Here is a 13,892-nt window from a genome sequence, read left to right as displayed (position 1 = left end):
TATGTTGCTGAAATAGAGGGGACTAGAGCCTGGTGGGCTGCCGTCTATGGGGTCGTGCAGAGTCAGACACGACTGGAGCGACTTAGCAGCAGCAGCAGCAGTTAAGAGAAGAGCTGGTGGGACAGGCCAGAGAGATGGAGAAATGGTATGTCCCTTGCATGGTGAGGCAGGTCTGACAGTAGACAAGCAGAGAAGCTGAAGAGGGGATAGGGAGAGAGGGGTGGATCTCTGGTGTGTTTCAGGGTGGCATGTTCTGCTATCCTTCAAGGTCATGAATACCACACTAGAGCACAGCCTGAAGTTAGGAGGAGATAATTTCCATACTCTACTGGTTCTGGAGGCCTGCCAGACTTGCCCTTAGTTAGGAAAAGTACTCTCTTTAATTAAGCTGCCATATTTGCATTTCTTTTATTGTGCAGTTGAATTTGAGCCTCACTGAGGATAGGACAGTAAAATCTCTTACTATAATTGTTTTTCTAAAATGAAATTTTCTTATATTTATGGCCATTTTCCTTTCTGTATTTTATAGCTATATTTTAGGGTCATAAATACTCAGGGTTCTTAATTTTTTATTATTAAACATGTCTTTTCCACTATATGATGATCTTTTTCATTCTTTTGAATACTTTTTGCTTTTATTTGGTAGTCATGCATGCATGCTAAGTTGTTTCAGTCATGTCCAACTCTTTGCAGCTCTATGGAATGTAGCCTGCCAGGTTCCTCTGTCCATGGGATTCTCTAGGCAAGAATACTGGAATGGGTTGCCATTCCCTTCTCTAGGGGATCTTCCCCACCCAGGGATTAAACCCATGTCTCCTGTGTCTCCTGCGTTGGCAGGCAGGTTCTTTTGCCACTAGTGCCACCTGGGAAGCCCATTTGGTAGGCAGTGAAAAGCAAAAAAAAATTTTTTTTCGTACAAAAGAATTAAAGTTCTGATTATTGTTAGTTAGGACCAAAGGTAGAAAAGATAATGTTTATTGTTTGTTTTAAGTTAATTGCCCGTACTGCTAAAAAAAAATTGACTTACCACATATACTTACTTGCAAGATACAAGTAAACAAAAGACTTAATGGAAAAGTGATAAGGAAATACAAAAATTAAAATAAAATATAAACTCAGGAAATAACTAAACATGACAGCAAATGAATATAGTAAAAATTTTTCTACTGTAAACAAAGTGCCCCAGTTCAGACTGAAAAACAAAATCTGTTAGTAAATTATGAGGTACACTCAAAGGTTTTTAAAAGACAAAGTCCAGAAAGTTAGAAAAATATTTCTATCAAAGTGTTAGTCTCTCAGTTGTGTCCAACTCTTTGTGAACCCACGGACTGCAGCACGCCAGTCTCCTCTGTCCATGAAATTTTCTAGGCAGGAATACTGGAGTGGGTTGCCATGCCCTCCTCCAGGGGATCTTCCAGACCCAAGGATTGAACTCTAGTCTCCTGCACTGCAGACAGATTCTTTACCCTCTGAGCCACCACAGAAAGAAGAGAAAGGAGGATTTCTAGAATCAGGAGCAGCCTCTGAGGGCCCCTCATTTCCTCAATCCAGTTCTCCCACAGAGAAGAGGCCACTGCCCTCAAATGCCTCAGCTCTGAGGTGCGCTGTCAGAGGTCTCTCGGGAATCCCCTTGTCATGGATACAAACCTCAGTCCGCAAACTCAAGTGAGGAAACAACACAAGCTTCTCTGTTTTCCTTGACACAACTGAACTTCTAGTTCCAGTTTCCCATGCAGTCAATGTCTCAGTCTTCATCTCAGCCACATGGGGTCTGCTCCTGTTTCCTCGGGGTGTCTAGTTCTGGAGGACTTCCCATGGCAGGAGATGAAGGGGCTCTGGGGGCACAGGGTCCCTCAGGACTGGGCGTCCTTCCACAGCTGTGCTGCCCTTCCGTGCCTGCAGATCACGCTGCCAGGCCATGCCAGGCTCTGTCTGCCTTCACGTGCTGCACACACCTCCCTTCTCCAAGGCCTTGAAAACTCTCTGAATGGGATTCTGTCTGAAAATGAGGTGTGTGTGTGTGCTCACTCATTCAGTTGTGTCCTGCTCTTTGTGACCCCATAGACTGTAGCCTGCCAGGCTCCTCTGTCCATGGAATTTTCCAGCCAAGAATACTGGAGCAGGTTGCCATTTCCTCCTTCAGGGGATCGTCCCAACCCAGGGATCAAACTCGCACCTCCTGTGTCTCCTGCATTAGCAGGCAGATTCTTCACCACTGAGCCACCTAGGAAGCCCAGAAAATGAGACACAGGTCTGTTCTACATGCTCATTCAGAATTTTGTTCTCTCCCTGGGGGCTCTGCTCAGGACAAAGTTCTCTGAACCTTTTTGTCTGTGATCTACTAACATCTAAGACAGGGGTAGCAAATTAGTAGCTTACAGGCTAGATACAGTCCAAAAGGTTTTTATCTGGCTCAGACAGTATTTAAAGATTCTTTTGAAAAGATTATGAACATTTTTTTTTAAATGAGAGGTTTAGCATTTATATCCAGCTACCAATTTACAGGAAATGCAGAAGACAGAGGAAACATGTTAAATAACACTACAAAATCCAGACTGTAGAACACTCTATACAATAAAGGACCTGCCTTCATTAACAGATTTTTCACCAGGGTCAAAAAGGTAGGGAGTGAATCCAGAGATTAAAGGAAACTTAAAAACATTAATCACTTGCACTGTGTAAACTTTGGATCCTATTTCAAACACACTACAAAAATTAAAATAATGTAAAATAAACCTTTATAACTACCATGAGAAACTGTAAAGTTTAACACTGACAGACTATTTGAAAATTATTGTGGTTTATTTAGTTATGATACTGTGTTATGGTTTTAAAAAAAATGTGAGTTCTTATCTTTACAAAGAAAATTATGAGTCTGGGATTTACTTTAAACTCATCCAGGACTAGAGATGGGTGGGGTTATAGAAGAAACAAAATTGGTCATGAGTTGATAATTGTTGAAACTTAGTCATGGGTACAAGGAAGTTCACTATACTATTTTCCCTAACTTTTTTTAATTTTTTTGCCTAATTTAAATACGTTTGTAATTTCGCATAGTGACCTTTTGTTTTTTTGAAGGCAAGCTTCCACATGAAACTTCTAATTTTGGATTCTTTTGGGAGAATGAAAATATCTGGTAATATTATTATCTGGTAAAATAATAAATTATCCGTAACAACTAGCCAAATGGAGAAGTATTACATGAAGGCACCATCCAGGGAACCGCAGACCCTGATGCTCCTTAGTGCCCTTAAAGCCCATTTCCTGTATCTCTGCTGCTGCCTCAACATCAGTGTCTGGTTTGCAAACCACAGAACTTTTCTTTCCTTCCTGTTTGACATTCTACTTCACTCAGCCCAGCCATCATGGTTTAGGTCAGGCTGCGCCAAAGTGAGTGCTTGACTTCCCCCTCTTTTCCATAATATTTTTCTCCTAAATCTTTTTTCTGTGCTCTGAAACGTCTTTGGTTCCCCCATGAGTGAAGGATTTTGAAACTCAAAAGCCAGAAGGAGCTACTTCTCCCTCCTCCATCCCTTCTGGTACTTCCGGTGTCACATCCCTTCCCTGAGCCCATGAGAAAGAACAATGTGAGGCTTTGGAAGGGGAAGCGGTAGGCCAAGACAGGAAGGAAACCCGGAGGTAAATGCGGTTAAGAAGGAGAGATGGGTCTTACACATGCCAGATTGGCAAGTGTTAAAATGTTGGCTGATATCAAGTGCCACCAAAGGTGAAGGAAAGCAGAAAGCCTCATGGGAATGCTAACGGGTATAGTCTTTCTGGGAAGCAGATTGAAGTGGAATAAAAAGGAATATGGACCAGTTAATTCTACAACCTTGCACTCAGGGATGCTGAGCCCAGAGACATTCTTGCCCAGGCCCCCAGAGAAATGTGTGGGTATGTGTTTGTAGAATTGTTTGTAATGGTGAAGATTTGGAAACACCTAGAAGCTTATTCGTAGGAAAGTAGGTAAATAAATTGTTATATGAAAATGATGAATACCATTCAGCAGATAAAAGGTCCATTTTTTCTTTTATATTAACTTGGAACCATCTCAAAATCTCATAATCTTGACTGGAAAAAAAAAAGTGAGAAAAGAATGACATGTAAACCAAAAGACCACTTAAGGATGTTTTCAAAGATACGCACAAAATAATATTAATCTTGGGCCTAGATACAAATAGAAATACAGATTGGCTGGACAAAAAGTATGATAGAAGAGAAAAATGAGATTGGGGATGGAGTGAAGGGGTCAAAATATCAAGTTAAACAATAGTGAGCTCTGCATATGGTAATAAAGATGGTGCACGAATGGCTAAGCCCTCCTGAGCACAGGTGGTCTCAGCAAACAAAACTGAAGCAAAACAAACAGAGTTAATGTTTAAAATATTAACCTGATGCCTGTGGGAAGAGAAGTCTGTGAATAACTGGAGGTCTGATGTGTGCCCAGAAGTGGCAGAGCAGTCCTACGGGCTCTGAGATTCCCACAACTGATCTCCTGCTGGGTCACCCCATAGCTTGGCCTTGAGTTGCTTCTATCACAGACGTTCAGCCTCCTCCCAGCACTCCTGACTGCTCTCAGAAAATCTGCTCGATCCTGAGATTTCCCCGCAGAGACTGTCACCATGGGCTGCTTTCCTCTTCTTTCTTTAAACTGGAGTTTAGTTGGCTTTAGGTGATGCAGTAAAGAATCCACCTGCCCGTGCAGGAGACTCAAGAGACAGGTTTGATCCCAGAGTTGGGGAGGTCCTCTGAAGGAGGAAATGGCATCCCACTCCAGTATTGTTGCCTGGAGAATCCCATGAACAGAGGAGGCTTGTGGGCTACAGTCCGTGGAGTCGCAGAGTCAGACGTGTAAAGCATACACACATAGTTGCTTTACAGTGTTCTGTTAGTTTCTGCTGTATAGCAAAGTCAGTCAGCCACACATCCACATATACCCCCTCTTCCTTGGATTTCCTTCCCCTCTTCCTTAGATTTGCTTCTTATTTAGGTCACTACAGAGCACTGAGTAGAGTGCCCTGTGCTATATAGTTGGTTTTTATTAGTTATCTATTTTATACATACTAGTGTATATATATATATATATATATATACGGGCTTCCCTGGTGGCTCAGAGGTTAAAGCTTCTGCCTGGAATGCAGGAGACCCGGGTTCAATCCCTGGGTTGGGAAGATCCCCTGGAGAAGGCAATGGCAACCCACTCCAATACTCTTGCCTGGAAAATCCCATGGAGGGAGGAGCCTGGTAGGCTACAGTCCACGGGGTCGCAAAGAGTCGGACACGACTGAGCGACTTTACTTTACTTTATATGTATATATATGTGTGTATATATATATATATATATATATGTATATATATATGTCAGTCCCAATCTCCCAATCCATCCCACCCCCTGCCCCCAAGCATGCTGTGTTTTCAATCTGTTATCAGCCTTAAATTTCTCCAACAAAGTCAGGATATTCTGGGAACACATACTCTTCCAGCTCCTGAACCCTCTGTTTTTGTGCCCCTTCAGCACCAAACATGATGTCTCTGAGAGTTATATGATGTCCAGCTGGTTTTGTTTGGGGTGTGGAGGACAGAGGAGAGTGGTTCTGGTTCCACTTGGAGCCTCACTCTTGGGGAATGAAGGGAAGAAAGAGAGATGATGAGTCATTTGCTGTCTCCCGAATACATCTGCCTTCTCTCTCTTCCTTTCCCCGACCTCTTCTTACAAACATATATTCAGTGCTGAGTGTGCACAAGGCATATTGAATCTGATTGTCACCTGCCCTCAAGGAGAGCCAAGTCTAGTGGGGAGCAAGCAGTGAGTGTGGTCAAGCATGGTAGGGATTTATGAGACCTTAGAGATGGGCGGCTGTATCAGATGGGGGGTCTTCTTGGAGGTGGTCCTCTTTGAGCTGAGTCTAAAGGGATAAATAGAGTTAACAAGAGAGGGTGAATAATAGGGGAGAGGTTTCTGCTGGTGGGAAGAGCCCTACTCAGACCCATCCCCCTGCTGCCCACTTGTGTTAAGTTGGTCTACGAACCTTTACCTCTGGTTCCTCATGAGTTACTCATTACACTGCACTCAGGGTGTGCACAAACTTCTTTCTTCCTGTTAATCTGGCCCAACCCCCAACCCTTGAACCTAAATCCCTAAATTGGTAGAGAAAAGTTTTTTCCCCATTACTCTAATCCCCAGACCTGTTGAATGGGAAGTTCTGGAACTCTTTGCACTGAATTTGCTCTCTGCTCAAATGAACTTTCCTTAAAAACAGTTACCTCTGCAGGGGAGCTGCTCCAGGGATTCTCAACCCCACCCCTGGCACAGGTGGCCAGGGACCCCCAGAAACACAACTGTTCGTCCTGAGGTCACAGCAGGGGCAAATTCTGACTTACAGAAGCTGCACCTCCTGGTCTGCCTTTCAGATCTTGGCTTATTTAGCAAACTCTTAGTCCTTGCTCTGTGCTAGGCTCTGTTCTAAGTACTTAATGAGCATTAAGTCTTTTAATCCTCATAACAACCTTGTTGTCTTCATTTTACAGATAAGGATCCTAAGGGCACAGAGAGGTTAAGCAGTTTGCCCAAGGTCACACAGTGAGTAGTAGCAGAGTGGGAATTCACACCTGGTCAGCCTGGCTGTGCACTCTGTCCTGAGATGAGAACTGTCCTTTCAGTGACCATTCTGTAGCACTAGGGCACTGTTTCTTGACCAGGGTTCCTGGGGCCAGACTGGGTTACAATTTTGAGTTCTGGCTATGGGGAATCCAGAGGTCCCCACATGCCAGCAGGGCACTGCCTCCTAAGGAAACCAGGCCATGTCCTTACGAGGGAAAACCACAGGGGTTTACCTTCTGTACTCAATCCCTAGAAGCCACCTGAGCCTTGCCTGGGGCAGGAGGACCTCCTCTCTGATCATGCTCATTCCTGCCACCTCACCTTGGCTCAGCCAGGTACCTGTGGAGAGGCCTCCACACTTCCCCATCTGCATAGACCAGTGGTCCTCAACCAAGAGCAATTTTGCCCCCCAAAGGACATGTGGTGATGTCTAGAGACATTTTCCATTGTTGTGACTAGAAGGCTGCTACTGGCACCTAGTGAGTTGAGGCCGAAAATGGTGCTAAATTATGTTCTGAAAGGTATAGGATGAGGTCTCACAACAAAAGGATTACCTGGTCCAAAAAAAAAAGTCAGTAGTGCTGAGGTGGAGAAACTGATCTGGGCCCATCTCACAGCCTCCTTAAGCCTGGGGATCCTACACACACACACACACACACACACACACACATATACACACATGTGCATACACACACACACACAGAGGATCTGATTTCTGTCACAGTGGTGGTCCAGGGTCCTGGGGGAGGCTGGGAGAACATGCATCTTCAAGCAAGCATCTCTTAGAGCCCACATCAGAACATGAAAGACGGTTTGCACTGCAGCTACAAGTTCTTGGAAATAAGGATTTTGAGCTATTGACATGTAGCTAATGTGATTTTGTATCAGGCTCTGTATTAAGCAAGCATTTTACCTTTTATCTTAGGTAATTTTCACAAGCCAGTCTTAGATGCTATTATTATCCTTATTTCAGAGATTGGGAAACTGAGGCTTAAAGAGGTCAAGGAACTTAACCTGTGTGTCAAGGTCACACAGCAAACAGCTGATGGGGCCAGGTTTCCAGCCGACTCAGGCAGACTGACTGGCACTTGTGTACATAACTCGGCAAAATCAAGATGGCACATTTCCAGGGAGAGCCCACCTGATACTCACCCTGGGCCTGCCGAAGGTCAGAGGCTTGGTGCCCTCCGCTGGGATGGAGGGATGAGCACCCCTTCCTCCTCTCTCAGCCGAGAGTCTGAGCTGGGCAAAGAGCGGCTTGACATGCTGTGGTTCTTAAAGAGCGAGGAGTGGAGAGAAGGGAGAGGCGGGTTGGTTTTGTATACGGACATTAAAGACAAAATCCCCGGGAGAGATGGGCGAAGAAGGCAGGCTTGGAAGCTCTTCATTATTTACTATAGCAGGGGAAAGAATGGGAGATTTGTTTCTCAGTCATAAATACTCTCCTTTGATCCCTGTGCATATCAGAGATAAATGAGTCACTTAGGCCTCAGAAATTAATGATTGTTCTAATTATTGCCTTAAATGACCTAGCTGCTGTAATTCTCACCACTCCCGGCAAAGTAGCTGTGTCAGGGTTTGACCGGGGTTGGGGAAGAGACTGGTTTGAAGTGGGAGTGATTTCCTTCAGTGATGGAGCTCAGTCTACAAAGAGGAAATTGGGCCTCAACATTTAAGGCCAGAGAACAGTTAGGCTCAGACCCTAACTTCTGGGCTTTACCTTCTGTCTTTGTCTTCAGGGTGTTGTTGAATCCTGACCCCACTGAGCGGGTTGGACCAGAAATGTCTGCAGAGTGCAGGGCCATCGGAAAGCAAGAGGGCATTTGGTGCGAAGTGAACATGACCTTTCGAAGGCCCCTTCCCAATCAGATTCGAGGAAGAGCTTTGAAGTTTCCTTTGTGTTCATGTTTTCATAGCCTTGATCCTGCTGTACTGGAATTAGCCTGCAACCCTGCCCATCCCTGGAGATTTATTTCCCAGCTACAAAAAATCTAGAAAAATACTGCAAGCTCCACCCACCGCTCCAAGCCACTGATTTGCTTTTTCCTCAGGCTAAAATACAAAGGAGAATTCAGAACCCCCACCAGGACACATGCTGTACATGTTTATAGTTTCTCTAGAGTCATTCCGATGACCCTCTGGAACCACATCTCAGGGCAGGAGCTTGCAAGATGGGTGTGCTGGGAGGTGGGGCGAACACGGTAAGAAGGGGAAGGGTGAGAGAACAGATTGTCCCTGAAGCCGCCAAGCAGTGGCCCAGGGCCTGGGCAGTATCAGCAAGAGCCAGAGAGAATAAAAGCAGGTGGACTGAGTCTTTCTAGTCATACTGAATGAACCAACCACTGCATTTTGTGTAGACAAACATCAGTCTCAGGAATCTTTGCTGTTCCGAGCGTCGCAAAAGGGCCTCTGCTGTCATATTGGCCAAGCCCACCAGAAAGTCAGTATTGTGGTGGGGGTGCGCAGAGGGAGCAGCGAGTGGAGGAAGAAGACTGAAACAGATAGATGGACAGAGGGAAGCTGGGAATCCCAAAGCAGCCTTAGATTTTGCTTACCCGATTTGCTTTTCAAAGGAAAACCTCTGAGCAATAGTGCCATCTTGTGGCCATGAGGAGGAATTACAGTCTCTCCGTCTCCCTCCCTCTTTCCTTCTCTATCTGCCTCTCTCTATTGGGCACATAAATTGATCACATAATGGGGAGTAGTAATAAGTGTAAGGAAGAGAAATCAAGTGAGGGAATAGTAAGGCTATTTCAGGTTCTCAGGTAGTAACTGACCAGGCACGACTTTTATAAGCAGCTGACATCGCTCAGAGGCCTGAATGAGGCGAGGGAGCAGGCTGAGCCATGCAAAGTCCTGAAGCCTCTTGTGGCTCTTCTCAGGGCTGTGGCTCCAGCAGAAGCAGCTGCAGGAGATGAGACGGAGGTGATCTAGGGGTCTGGAGTCCAGGGGCTAAGAATAGATCTCATATGCATCCCTTCTCTGGCCAGTCCTGTCATTGGCATCCAAAGATACCTTTAGAGAAGTTTACCTGCTCAGGACCCACAGATCGTGTGGGGAGGCCATGCTTTCCATAGTCAGCACAGTCAGGACATTTTCTGGCTCCCATCCTTCCAAATACAGAAGCTAACTTTTTCCTCCGGATGGAGAAACTTAATTAACATGCAATAAGAAAATTATAATTTCTAGAGTCTCAAAGATTTCCCTAAAACTCCATAAAAATAGAACTGACCCCATTTCTTAGGGCGTCATTTCTGCTTTATTTCTTTCTTATTTCCTTTTTAGCAACATTTAATTTTTGTAAGCAAATAATATGTATTTATAGTTTAAAATTCAATAGTGTTGGGTTAGGGTTGTTTGTAATACAAAAGAGCATCCTTCCTACCTCCTAGTCTCTTCCTCCAGAGGCAAGCACATCTAGTACTTTTGGGTATGTCTTCCCCTATTTGAGAATTTGACTTTTTTTTTAATTGGTGGAAAATTGCTTTATAATTTTGTTTTAGTTTCTGTCCTACAACAATGTGAATCAGTCGTAATTATATAGCTATCCCTTCGCTCCTGAGCCTTGCCTGCTTACCCCCATCGTGTCCCTTTAGGTAATCACAGAGTGCCAGACTGGGCTCCCTGTGTTACTTAGCAACTTCCCACTAACTGTCTATTTTACGTGATGATGTCAATGCCACTTTCTCAATTCTTCCTACCCTCACCTTCCCCCGCTCTGCCTACAAGTCTGTTCTCTGAGGTTCATCAGCACCATTTTTCTAGCTTCCAGGTATGTATATACACACACACACATATATATGTTAATACACAATACTTATTTTTCTCTTTTTTACTTACTTTACTCTGTGTAAGAGGCTCTAGATTCATCCACCTCATTACAACTGACTCAAATTCGTTCCTTTTGATGGCTGAGTAATAATCCATTGTATAAATGTACCGCAACTTCTTTATCCATTCATCTTTCCATGGACATTTAGGTTGCTTCTATGTCCTGGCTACTGTAAATATTGCTGCGATGAACATTGGGGTACATATGTCTTTTAGAATTGTGGTTTTCTCAGGGTATATGCCAGTAGTGGGATTGCTGGGTCGTATGGTAGATTTATTTCTAGTTCTTAAAGGAATCTCCATACTGTTTTCCATAATGGCTATATCAGTTTATATTCCTACCAACAGTGCAGGAGGGCTTCTTTTTATCCACATCCTCTCCAGCATTTATTGTTTGTAGATTTTTTGATGGTGGCAATTCTGACTGGTGTGAGGCGATACCTCATTGTAGTTTTGATTTGCATTTCTCTAATAATGAGCAACATTGAGCATCTTTTCATGGGTTTATTGGCCATCTGTAAGTCTTTGGAGAAATGTTTGTTTGGATCTTCTGCACATTTTTTGATTAGGTTGTTTGTTTTTCTGATATTGAACTGTATGAGCTGCTTATATATTTTGGAGATTAACCCTTTGTCAGTTACTTTGTTTGCAATTATTTTCTCCCATTCTGAGAGTTGTGTTTTCATCTTGTTTATTGTTTCTTTTGCTGTGCAGAAGCATTTGAGTTTAATTAGGTCCCACTTGTTTATTTTTGCTTTTATTTCCATTAATCTTGGAGGTAGGTCAGAGAGAATCATGCTGTGATTTATGTCAAAGAGTGTATTGCATATATTTATAGTTTCTGGCCTTACATTTAAGTTTTTAATCCATTTTGAGGTTTTTCTGTGTATGTGTAGGGTGTTAGGACGGAGAAGGCAATGGCACCCCACTCCAGTACTCTTGCCTGGAAATCCCATGGACAGAGGAGCCTGGTAGGCTGCAGTCCATGGGGTCGCTAAGAGTCGGACACGACTGAGCGACTTCACTTTCACTTTTCACTTTCATGCATTGGAGAAGGAAATGACAACCCACTCCAGTGTTCTTGCCTGGAGAATCCCAGAGACGGGGGAGACTGGCGGGCTGCCGTCTATGGGGTCGCACAGAGTTGGACATGACTGAAGCAACTTAGCAGCAGCAGCAGGGTGTTAGGAAGTGTTCTAATTTCATTCTTTTATATGTAGCTGTCCAGTTTTCCACTTGTTTGAAGACGCTGTCTTTTCTCCATTGTGTATTCTTGCCTCCTTTGTCAAAGATCCAGTGCCCGTAGGTGTGTGGGTTTGTCTCTTACTCCCTTGGCCTATATTTCTGGTTTTGTGCCAGTACCATAGTGTCTTGATGACTGCAGCTTTATAGTATAATTTGAAGCCAGGGCCAGCTCTGTTTTTCTTTCTCAAGACGGCTTTGGCTATTTGAGGGTCTTTTGTGTTTCCATACAAATTGTGAAATTTTTTGTTCTAGTTCTGTGAACAGTGCCATTGGTCACTTGATAGGGATTGCACTGAATCTGTAGATTGCTTTGGGGTAGTATAGTCATTTTGGTAACATTGGTTTTTCCAATCCAGGAGCACGGTATGTCTCTACCTGTTTGTGTTGTCTTTGATTTTGTTCATCAGTGGCTTACAGTTTTCTGAATATAGGTCTTTTGTCTCTTTAGGTAGGTTTATTCTTAGGTGTTTTATTCTTTTTATTGCAATGATAAATGAGATTGTTTCCTCAATTTCTCTTTCTGATTTTTCATTGTTAGTGTGTAGGAATTCAAGGGATTTCTGTGTATTAATTTTATATCCTATGACTTTACTAAATTCACTGATTATCTCTAGTAGGTTTTCTGTGTGTGTGCGTGTGTGGTGTTATCCGCAAATAGTGAGAGTTTTACTTATTCTTTTCCGATCTGGATTCCTTTTCTTTCTTTTTATTCTCTGATTTCCATGGCTAGGACTTCCAAAACTATACCGAATAATAGTGAGGAGGCTGGGCACCCTGGTCCCTGATCGTAGAGGAAACACTTTCAGTTTTTCACCATTGAGAACAGTGCTTGCCATGAGTTTGTCATATATGGCTTTTATTATGTTGAGGTAGGTTCCTTCTTTGCTGATTTTATGGGCAGCTTTTTTTTTTTTTTAAACACAAATCGGTGTTGAATTTTGTTGAAAGCTGTCTCTGCATCTAATGTGTGATGATCAAATGGTTTTTATCTTTCAATTTGTTAATATGTTGTATAACATTGATTGATTTGTGTATTCTGATGAATCCTTGCATTCCTGAGATAAATCTCATTTGATCATGGTGTATGATTCTTTAATGTGTTGCTGGAATCTGTTTGTTAGAACTTTGTTGACGATTTTTGCATCTATGTTCATCAGTGACATTGGCCTGTAATTTTCTTTTTCTGTGGTATCTTTGGTTTTGGTATCAGGGTGATGGTAGCCTCGTAAAATGAGTTTGGGAATTTTCTTCCCTCTGCAATTTTTGAGAATGGTTTGACCAGGATAGTTGTTAGCTCTTCTCTGAGCTTTTGGTGGAATTCAGCTGTGAAGCCCTCTGGCCTGGGCTTTTGTTTGTTGAAAGATTTTTGATCAGAGTTTCAACTTCAGTGTTTATGATTGGTCTGTTCATATTTTCTGTTTCTTCCTGGTTCAGTTTTGGAAGGTTGTACTTTTCTAAGAACTTGTCCATTTCTTCCGAGTTGTCCATTTTATTGGCATATGGTTGCTCATACGATCCTCTGTATTTCTGCATTGCTTGTTGTAACTTCTTTTTCATTTCTAATCTTATTGATTTGAGTTTTCTCCCTTTTTATCCTGATGAGTCTGGCTGACAGCTTGTCAATTTTGTTTAATCTTCTCAAAGAATCAGCTTTTAGTTTTATTGATATTTGCTATTGTTTCCTCCATTTCCTTTTAATTTATTTCAGCTCTGGATCTTTATGATTTTTTGCTTGGACTAACTTTGGGGTTTTTTTGTTCTTCTTTTTCGAGTTGCTCTAGGTGTAGGGTTTAGCCGTTTATTTGGTATTTTTCTTATTTTTTGTGGTAGGCTTGTATTGTTATAAACTTCCCTCTTAGCACTGCTTTCACTGCATCCCATAGGTTTTGAGTTGTTGTGTTTTCATTGTCATTTGTTTCTAGATATTTTTAAATCTCCTCTTTGATTTCTTCAGCGACCTCTTGGCTATTTAGAAGCACATCGTTTAGCCTCTGTATGCTTGTGTTTTGTACAAGGTTTTGATTTTCCCGCCCCGTAATTGATATCTAATCTTATGGCATTGTGGTCAGAAAAAAAATGCTTGATACAATTTCAATTTTCTTAAATATACCAAGGCTTGATTTGTGACCCAAGATGTGATCTATCCTAGAGAATGTTCTGTGTGAACTTGAGAAAAAAGTGTAGTCTGCCGTTTTTAGATGGAATGTCCTATAGG

General features: G+C 42.8%; 1 non-coding gene across 1 annotated transcript; it reads left to right on the top strand.

The window, feature by feature from the left end:
* The first annotated feature begins 5,099 nt into the window (after window positions 1–5,099).
* Window positions 5,100–5,171, top strand: TRNAS-GGA (transfer RNA serine (anticodon GGA)). The gene has a single exon. It is a non-coding gene; the product is annotated as a tRNA-Ser (tRNA).
* The last annotated feature ends 8,721 nt before the right edge of the window (window positions 5,172–13,892 follow it).

Source organism: Capricornis sumatraensis, chromosome 1, assembly GCF_032405125.1.
Source record: "Capricornis sumatraensis isolate serow.1 chromosome 1, serow.2, whole genome shotgun sequence".
NCBI lineage: Eukaryota > Metazoa > Chordata > Mammalia > Artiodactyla > Bovidae > Capricornis > Capricornis sumatraensis.
This window is presented reverse-complemented; position numbering and strand designations above follow the sequence as displayed.